Below are 10,409 nucleotides of genomic sequence, written 5' to 3' on the forward strand. Positions count from 1 at the left end.
TCTGGTTTGTGCATTTCTGACTGCAATTCAGAACCCTTTGAGACCGAGAGTACCCCTCCAACCTCTTGTGAGAAAGCCCAGTCACTTTCCTCAGTTCAGCCGGTCAGTGCCCACGTTCCAGCCACACCCAAGCACGGCAACATGTTCCCCTTGGGGGTTTCCTCAGAAACCAGGGGCTCCCCACGTAAGCTAACTGCCACTGTCAAAGGCAGGCTGGCTCCCCGGTTCCCTTCACATCGTCCAACTCGCACTCTTCCCAGGCTGTACTTCATTCCCACGGGTTAGGCCCTCCTTATCCTCCACGGAATGGGCTCTATACCAGGGGCCCTGCTGTGTGCTGGATGTACTGTGGCCCTGTAATCCTCAGAACCACAGTGACGGGGGGCTGCCAGCCTTTCACAAGTGTGGACACTGGGACTTGGAAAGGTTGGCATCAGTTGCACAAATGTCGTGCGGGCTGAAGTGGCTTCCTTGCGGCACCCCATAGCCTGCCTTTCCTGCTGCTCTGGGTCACCCACAGGTCTCCTGGTCCCCTGGACACTCACAACACGTTTACATTTTCTTTCCAACTTTCCCCATGACTTTTATGTTCTGACAAGGCATTTTTTTTTTTTCACTTAAGGTCTAGTTTTTTAAAAAAAACAAAGATAAAACCATCTTATGCATTCTACAATGATCTCTATATAATATCTTAGACATGAAGGTATCATAGAATTTTTTTAATTGAAATAAGTTTTAGAAGCTGTGTAATCTAATTTCCTTGCTTTACAATCAAGTAATTAAGGACCAAAGAGATTAAATGACTCAACTGAAGGAACTTTGCTCGGTTTATAGCAACAGCGGAAATAGGACCCAGGCCCATGCACTGTGATAAACACACTGCCTCAGATTCATTTACTAAATCCTTCATTTCATAAATCTCCTTTGGTTACAGTATATTCTACACATTAAAAAAATTTGCTTTATTTATATTGAAATTAATTTGTATGAATGTAAAACCTACCCAGTCTTCATTCAGATAACATTGTCAGTAAAGTTTTTCTTGTTAGCAGTTCCTGGACCAAATGCATTGTTGATGTTCCCACCCATTTTGAACTCGAATAAGAATATTGCACAAATCTGCTTTTTGGCGCAGTGGCTCAGGCCTGTAATCCAGCACTTTGGGAGGCCGAGGCGGGCAGATCACAAGGTCAGGAGATGGAGACCATCCTGACTAACATGGTGAAACTCCATCTCTACTAAAAACACAAAAAATTAGCTGGGTGTGGTGGCGGGCACCTGTAGTCCCAGCTACTCGGGAGGCTGAGGCAGGAGAATGGCATGAATTCGGGAGGCTGAGGCAGAAGAACCACAGGAACCTGGGAGGCAGAGCTTACAATGAGCCGAGATTGCACCACTGCACTCCAGCCTGGGCGAGAGAGCGAGACTCCGTCTCCAAAAAAAAAGAAAAGGAAAGAAAAGTTTTCTACAGTGAAGAATGGAAGCTTTTTTTGCAAAATAAAGATTTTAGCATTTGTAACACTTGAAAAATAATTCCAGAGCATTGTATTTGATTAGGGGGAAAAAGGGAGTAAATCAAATCCAAATAAGCTCTCTACCTGAGATAATAGCATTGTGTCAATGTCGGCTTCTTGGTTCTGACAAGGCACTCTAGTTCTGTATGACATGGTCATTGAGGAAGCTGTCTGAAGGGTAGATGGAACCCCTCTGTACGATTTTGGCAACTTCTTGTGAGTCTTGAGCTACTTCAGCACAAAAAGTCATTTTGTTTTGTTTTGTTTTCTCAGTGATGATATATGGCTAGGACAACCAGCCCTGAGAAACTTTGCGAAAATGATCATACCCTGGTGCTCCTCCTTTAACAGACATGGCAGCGCCTGAATTCCAGATCCAGCCCCACCTCCCAGGTGGGCTCTATCCTCAGCCTCACAGGTGCACGGGGGCTCTCGGTACACTTCAGAGCTCAGGGGGCTAAAGAGAGTTTTACAGGCTGGCCTGAGAGTCGAGGCTTCTTTCCTAGCATTGTTTCTATAGGGAAATGCTTCTGTATTCCAGAGAATCAATTCACAACTGTACTCTTGAAGTCCAACCCATCTGTAGGTTGGGGGTGGGCTATGTGCTGCTGTGACTGTGACCTTAGGTATAGCACAAAGGACAAGTGAATGGAAGCCACAGCTATGGGTTTCTTCTGCTTTGAAATAAGCATTCATCTGACAATGAATGGGCAAGTTTCACAAGTTTTACAAATATGGTGACCAAGCATATTTCCCCAAGCCAAAGTCTTATAAAAAGGCCATTACTGAAAAAAATAATATTTGTGTTTCTTCTACTCTTTTACTGTTTTAGTTACTGGTGTTAATTAGTGATCTTAATGCACAAGACTTGCTATCTTTTCTTAATAAATACAACAATACAGCATGGTGCATAGGGCCTGTGTGTGCACATCCCACAACATACCTAAATGTACCTCCAAACAGTTTGTATTTAATACCTTGTTCTCCGGGGCATCTGTGCTCACAAATGCAACCCCTTCAACATCTCCGTGTGAACCTCAGTAGCGGTCATTCTTCAGTCCTGCAGGAAGCCCTGTCCTCGCAGTGGTCTCACACTCAAACATTTCTGAGAGTTCCCAGGAATTGATTTCTATAATTCCCCCAAACACCATCTTGACAGTTTTCTGTACTTCTTGTACCTTTCTAGGAATCTCTAGGACAAGGATGGGTGGGGGTGTCTCATGTTTACTGTGGATTTGCATTTTACTCATGGGCAAGTTCTTAAGTCAGAGCACAGAAAGAAAATAGTATGTGGTTAAAAATCACAGCTGAATGTCTTTTCAGTATCCAGAATGAGAACAGATCATGGGTGTTCTGGTCAGGGGTTTGACGAAGCCATTGGCTTGAGCACGGGAATCATCTTGTTGGAAAGTGAACAATTCAATTGGTGATGTATACACGTGAGAGGCTTGAGAATGCCAGGAAGAGCAGGTTCACATCTCTCAGGGCACACTCACTAGGGGCCTCTGTTCTCTGGATAGGGGTGAAAGGGAACTGGACAAATTTCCCTTCCAGTCCACCCTACAGGTTCCCACTGCTCCCAGCTCCAATTGATCCCTCAGATTGGCGTGTCTGAGCCACAGGTACAGTCAGAGTTCGAGTTTTCTCCCAAAGGTTTCCTGGACTCCCGTCAAATCAGGGGATATCCCTGGCATCTAGGTTTGTGTCCCTAAATATTCTGTGTGCCCAAAGCCCACAAACAAAGTATGGTGGTCACCTATTTGATCAACCACTACACACTTGAGTCTTCGTTCCAGACTAGCCAACACTTCCTGTCACGTGCTAACACTGACCACTGGGGACTCCATAACCCATCCCCCGATCGTGTGATCCCTCGCAAGATAAACCCTCTTTATCAGTCAGTATTTTCATCACCACCCCCAAGCCCATGCCAATTCCCACTTCATACATGTGCTTAATCCTTCTCGTCAATCTGAGATGATCTCTCTTATCACTATCTCATGTTCACACCACATCTAATACCTACGTCTCCATTTATACCCATATCATATCTTTACCCACACCCTGTAGGTCAACATAGCTAGCTATTGCAGCATGGTGGTCAAGCAGTCAACTGCTAGAAGCTGCTCTGGAATTCCACCTCTGTCATTCATTTGCTATGTGTCAGACACACTGCTCACCCTCTTTGCATTTCATTTCCTCTTTGGTAAAACGGGGATAAATAACAGTATCAACCCTGTAGAACTGTAGGGAGAAACAAAAGAAACACTGTAAGTCAATTGCTCAGCATAGTGTCAGACAAAAAGAAGGGTTTGATCAATGTTAACTATTTTTCAAAGTTCTTGCCATTTCCAAATCGCACTTAATGTCACCTCCCTCATGCCTCTTTCCTAAATCTGCTTGTGTCTCTTAACTCCTAAATATTTACGCTCACATCAAACCACTTAACATTCAATAGCATACCCTTAGCAGGAAGTTCCCTCCCCCCGCCTTTTTTTTTTTTTTTTTTTTTTTTTCTTTTTTGAGATAAGGCCTCACTCTGTTGCCCAGGCTGGAGTGCAGTGGCACGATCTCGGCTCACTGCAACCTCCACCTCCCAGGCTCAAGCAATCCTCCCAAGTAGTTATGACTATACGTATATGTTCCCACACCTAGCTGATTGTCATATTTTTTGTAGAGATGGGGTTTTGCCAGGCCGATCTCAGACTCTCGGGCTCGAGTGATCCACCCGCCTTGGCCTCCCAAAGTGCTAGGATTACAGGCATGAACCACTGCACCTTACCCGTACTTTTTAAAAAGTGTGTTAAATAAGTTATTATTGTGTCCTTAATCTTTTTGAACACAGGTACTGTATTATATATTTGTCTTGTGTGAAAAATGCCCAATGTAGTTCAGGACATATCACTAGATATTCTACAAGTAATTCCTTGACTCTGAATCATTTTGAGGAAAACCCAACAACTCATTTGATTATGAGTTTAGAATATTCATATTTTCTGCACCTCTTTTTTAAAAAATGATTTGGTCTAATCATACCTTCCCCAATACCCAAGTGAACAAAATAAATTAGGTCTTCTGTGGTTTCCAAACACCATTATTTTTTGTTCATACAAGAGCAGGAAAGCCATGATCTCACATTATCAAAATGGGCCCAAATGCCTGACGCAGTTGCTAATTATTGCTCCACTGACGTTTTCGGATGTGCTTCTGAGCAGCCTGTCATGAGCCAGTGATGCCAACACAACAACTTTACAAAGGAAACTTGCCAGAGTGAGAGTTGATTTATGGCCTCATTGCCCTTGCAGGTATCATATAGACGCAACCTAAAAGATCCTCTGTTTGTGTTGTTGGCAGACTTTTGTTCAATGGGGGTGCATTTTTATACCTCAGATACAGTGGTAGACAAACTGATTGAAAAAATTTTTCCACTTGGATATTTTATGACTGTGAAATCTCCATTACAGAATATCAAAATTTTTTTTACAGATATGATGTCTGAAGCATTGGCATAATCTTCACTCACGAAATGCCCTAGGAATGACTTTTCAGATGGCTGAAAGTATGATGTATACATAGCATTAATTAATCAAAATACTTACAAAACTGGGTTTGGAAAAATGGTAAAATTGAACTTTTAAATATCAGCTCTATAATAGAATTTGGGATTCCTGTTATCCTTTCAGGAAAGCCAGTATTAATGGAAATGAAAGGAAAATGATTTAATTATGCTAGCTTACCTGTAGAAATCAACTAGATGGATGGATTATTTAGATGATAAAGTATCTTTAAACTTAACTTTTAAATAAGAAGTGTATGTTTTATTCTAGGATATCTGTATGGATATACTCTAAATTTCTGACTCTGAAAACTCAAATTTCAAAACATGAAATATTCAGGTTTGAGGCTCACCACCCAGAGCATGTTGGAGAATAATTTGATTTGTCTTTCCTTAAGGTGCCCGGCGTGAAACCCCGAAAGGCAGCAAGACCCAAATTTAAATTACATTTCAATGAAGAAATCAAAATAACATTTATACATCTTACTTTATTATTCCTCAGTTAAGGTGGAACAAAATGTTTTCTACCAAAAAGAATATAAACCTCATAAAATAAAGGGAACCTCTTAGGTAAGCATAGATGTTCTTAATTGAGAAAAAAATAATCAATTTATAAAACATGTCATAAACTCAAAACATATTGTGTATTTGAAAAGCAGAAATATGTTGAAACCTCATAGCCATTTTGTTTTCAGAAGACTGTCCCGAGTCATTGCGTAGGAAACCAGTGAGTTCTCTTAACTAGGGCCATCCCACCATGTTAGTAAATTGAAAGACAATGACAGCACAGCGTTCACAAACTTTAGGAGCTATTGAAACTTCAAGATGTGACTTGAAGAAAAAAGCGTTTCATTTCAAACATGTTTGGGAGGCCTTGGCAACCAAACTAAGCTTTTTACTATAAAACTTCTTTCCAAGAAGGGAAGGGATGTATACTGTTTCCAAAACTTATTGTGACCTTGATATCTTTCTCTCACAGAACACCTTGAAAGACTAGTGGTTCCTGGGAGCAAACCATGGGAAGTGCAGGCAACATGGCAGACCCTTTTATGGTGGCTGTCCTATGGGCAATAAGAGGAATGAGCCCAGAGAGTAACAGTATGATTTGGGGGCTTTCTGGCTAGTAAAGGATCTGGAGTAACAGTATGATTTGGGGGCTTTCTGGTTAGTAAAGTGAGGTGAGGAATCAGTACCACAAAACTGCATTTATCCCTATCTTCTTCATTTCATTCATTCATGTATGCATTCATTTGTTCATTCATGGAGCTCCTACTATTGAACCAGCTACTAGGCGTACAGAAGTTAATAAGATACTATCCTTGCCCTGAAAGAACGTGCTCTCCAGGATAGAAGGAACAGAGAGGTATATGAAATCAGATCAGAGTACTAGTTTTGTCTCCAGACAAAGGAAAGGTGGTCTCAATTCTGTCTGGGAATCAGAAAACACTCAGCTCTGGATTTGGGTCTGAGCCATGAGGATAAGAAGCCACTCCAGGCTGAGGATGATGAATGCAAACAGGTAAAGACAAGTAAGCCACGTCACATTTGGAATGCTACAAACCTTCTCCTACAGCTGGAATCCCAAAGGAGAAGAATTCCTTGAAAGACTAGGTTATTTAATTGTGGAAAGATCTTAAAGAAATGAGGATATAGACAAGGTAGCCATTCAGGAAACTCTCTCAGTAGTCCCTGGAGAGACAGTGAGGACATCTACTAAGGGGTGACAGTGGGTGTTAAGAGGTAGCAGGCCAGCGCTCTGTGTGGGGAGGGAGAAGATGGATTTCAGGGTGGTCCACAGGCATCTGACTTGGCCATTGGGAGGATGAATGGTGGAGCCAGGCAGGAAGATAAGAGAAGCAAGAGACTGGAAGGAAAACAGGAAAGCCAGTTTTAGACACACTGAACTTCAAGTGTCCAAGGGACCCCCAGAGGGAGCCATTGGGTTGGCAACAAATTGGTTATATGAGACAGTTACCTGGACATGAGACAGCCACTTGGTATGAGACAGCCACCTGAACAGGAGACAACCACCTGGTATGAGACAGCCAGCTAGTATGAGACAGCCACCTGGTATGAGACAACCACCTGTTAGGAGAAAGCCACCTGGGATGAGACAGCCACCTGGACAGTAGATGAGAGTTTTGGAAATTATTTGTCTGCATCTTTAATATCCCTTTTTTCATTAGAATTTAAACATGGTCTCTACTCAAAGAAGCAAAACAAGGAGGCATGAAGGAAAGAACTAAAAAGAAAGAGAAGAAGAAAGAGGAAGAAAGCGCATCTTCCGACAACCACATGTCTCCGCAGCACCACCCACTCCTTCTCAGTCGAGGTTTCTTCTCCCCTGCCCTCATTCCCCACCATGTCCGCTTGCCCTGTCCTCAACATGCCACTATCTTGACACACTTGCTCAAGACCACCTTTCGGCAAGGTCATTACTTGTCTCCCTGGCAGCGTTTCATGCTATTGAACCTTCCTCCATAAAGAATGTGCAACCATTCTGTGGGCCACTTTCTTCCCTTGACTTCTGAATGGCCCAAAAGCCTGCTCTTTAGACATCTTAGTGGGTTCTTTTTCCCTCTGCCCACTCCTCTCACTGGGGCATTCCATGGGGTTCTGTCCAAATTGCTTTCTGACAAACTCCCCTTGGGCAATCTCCACTACCCCTCAGCTCCAGTTGTCATCAGTAGCAGAGTAGGTATAGTTGCTGTAGCAAATGGACCCCAAAATATATGGTGACTCATCCTATCTGATCTACTTATATCATTAAGCTAATGGATCTTTAATTTTGCTAAGACAAGGAACAACTGAGAGTCTTGTTCCCCGTCACGTCCTCGAAATTGGGATTCTTTCCCACTTTCAGTTCTTCCCACCTCTCCTCCCTCTTTCTCCTACCTCACTTTCTTAGGCAGCCTTTTACTTTATTTTTACCTCCTCAGCTCTTACCTCTTCTGGTGGAATATTCACTAGACCGTCCCCGATATTTTTGCACACTTCATCTCATTTAATCTTTATGCCCAATTTCATAGGGTAAACCAGGGTTCAGAGAGGGTAAATCCACACAAATCCGAATTCAAATACAAGTCCATCAGATTCTAAAGCCAGTGGTTTCTGCACCTGGTCATTCTGCTTTCTTATTTCTCAGAGAGACTGAAGTTCAGACAAACAAATAAGCCATCAGTAAGAGGCAGAGTTGGGATTTAAACCTGGATTTTTTAACCTCCAAATTAGAGCTCTTTCTATATTTATCTGTTCCAGGTCTTTATCAGCCTTAGTGATTAATTTCCTAGGTTTCTGGGTCTGCATTTGCAAATTAGTTTACATTTGCCCAAGAGGAACTTGCCCTGAGGAATGCGGAGGAGATCACAGCTGCTGTCATCTACTCTCCCTTGTCTCCCAAGTCTTGTAGAAAAGGCCTCCTTATTGCTCCTATGGGCTTTAGATGGGAAACAGCGAATGCCTGAATTCTTGAACAAACTTGGTGAAGAATATAAAAAGTAATATTTTTACCCCCAAAATTGTTGAGTGGTAGACAGTGCCTTGCATTTCCAAGCGCAGCCTTCTCCAGTACCTAGTGAAAGGGTTCATTAACTTTTTTGTCTTTGACAGACATAGCTACATATCCCCTACATAATCAAAATTGCCTTCCAAAACCCATCTTTGAAATAAATTTTAAATGGAGAGAGGCAGACAGAGTGAGAGAGAGAGAGAGAGGAAACTGTGTGGAAATGGATGGAAACGACTTCTCTCTTCTCTACCCCTTTCTAAAAAAAAATTTTAAAACTCTTCCAATTCCAAAATTATCCCAGCATTTTCTGACTACCTTGCAAATCCATGAATGCTGGCGACGTGCCATGGCACTTGCTACAGATACTAATGGTAGGGATACCTTTTCAAACAAAATCAAGACCAGTTAGACATCACCAGCACTTCTACTCTTGGACAAAAAGCATCCTGGGTGATTGACATCAATCTTTAAATCCCCCCATATTCCCAGTCTTCACAGATTTGTGATCCAAGCCAAGCTTGGCATGGACGCTCCCTGGTGTGCCAAAGGTGGCTTATGAAATGTGGGCCCTCAGGCATAGGCACAAACAGGGTCCCTGTGACACCAGAGACCTTCTGGGAACTCTGTAGCCCATTACAACTTGTCCTCTCTGGGGGCTGGTTCCTGATACCCAGGACTAGGAAAGAAGTCCAGAGGGGCCCCATTCCGTGGCTCTCCGGGCTCCTCTACCCCTTCTTCACTCTCCCTCAGTCTCTACTTTGGAAACATATTTTATTGTTGGATTATTTTATTTTGAAACATTTCATTAAAATAATACATGCATATGAAAACTAAATGATATAAAAGGAAATATGGAAAACAACAGCCTATCATGCAACCTGTCACCTTAAATAACAGAGACTCTCTAAAGGAAAAAGAGGCTTCCTCAGGAATAGGGCATTGCAGTGGGAATACATGCACCATGGGAAACTATATGCATATTCAGGGAGGTAAAGGAAGACAGGTTTTTAAAGGAAAAATGAGGAGGATGACATGCTTGTTTTGAAATGATTATCCTTGGCTACAAGGATCAATCACAAGGGTCATTCCTGTCCAAGGTTGGACAGGCAGTTGCTGAGCAGATGTCCCCGCAGAAATATTTTCTGTGTAAGTTGCAGTGGCCTTTGTGCAAGGTTGTGGTTTCTGCAGAATCTTTTGGGAGACTTTTGTTATCAGGCATACAAGTGTGAGAACCCTCTCTTCATAGCCTTCCTAGCTCTGTTTGTCAGGGCGTTTGTTTTGTTTCATTTAACACAAGTGACTCCATTTTGATTCTGATGACTTTCACAAACCCCTCCCCTTCAGTGCCACTTCCCACAAGCTGACCCCCCCCCCCCTTTTTTTTTTTTTTAGAGGACAAAGTCCCTCGCTCTGTCACCCAGGCCTGGAGTGCAGTGGGCCGGATCTCAGCTCACTGCAAGCTCCGCTACCGGGTTCAACGCCATTCTCCGGCCTCAGCCTCCCTGAGTAGCAGGGACTACAGGCACCCGACACCTCGCCCAGCTAGTTTTTTTTGTATTTTTTAGTAAGACGGGGTTCACAGTGTAGCCAGGATGGCTCGATCTCGCTGACCTCGGTGATCCACCTCGCCTCGGCCTCCCCAAAGTGCTGGGATTACAGGCGTGAGCCACCGCGCCCGGCCAGCTGACCACTTTTTTAACAATTTCAGTTTTCAGTCCTCTTGAAAGTTGCTGCTGTAATGTGGAATAATAAGCCTAGGCTTCTCTTTCTTGTTTAGTAACCCTCAATAACATCTAGTCACTCCTTTCTGCAAAACATAAGCAATTTTTCC

Source organism: Rhinopithecus bieti, unplaced genomic scaffold, assembly GCF_001698545.2.
Source record: "Rhinopithecus bieti isolate Rb0 unplaced genomic scaffold, ASM169854v2 scaffold_37503, whole genome shotgun sequence".
Classification (NCBI taxonomy): Eukaryota; Metazoa; Chordata; class Mammalia; order Primates; family Cercopithecidae; genus Rhinopithecus; species Rhinopithecus bieti.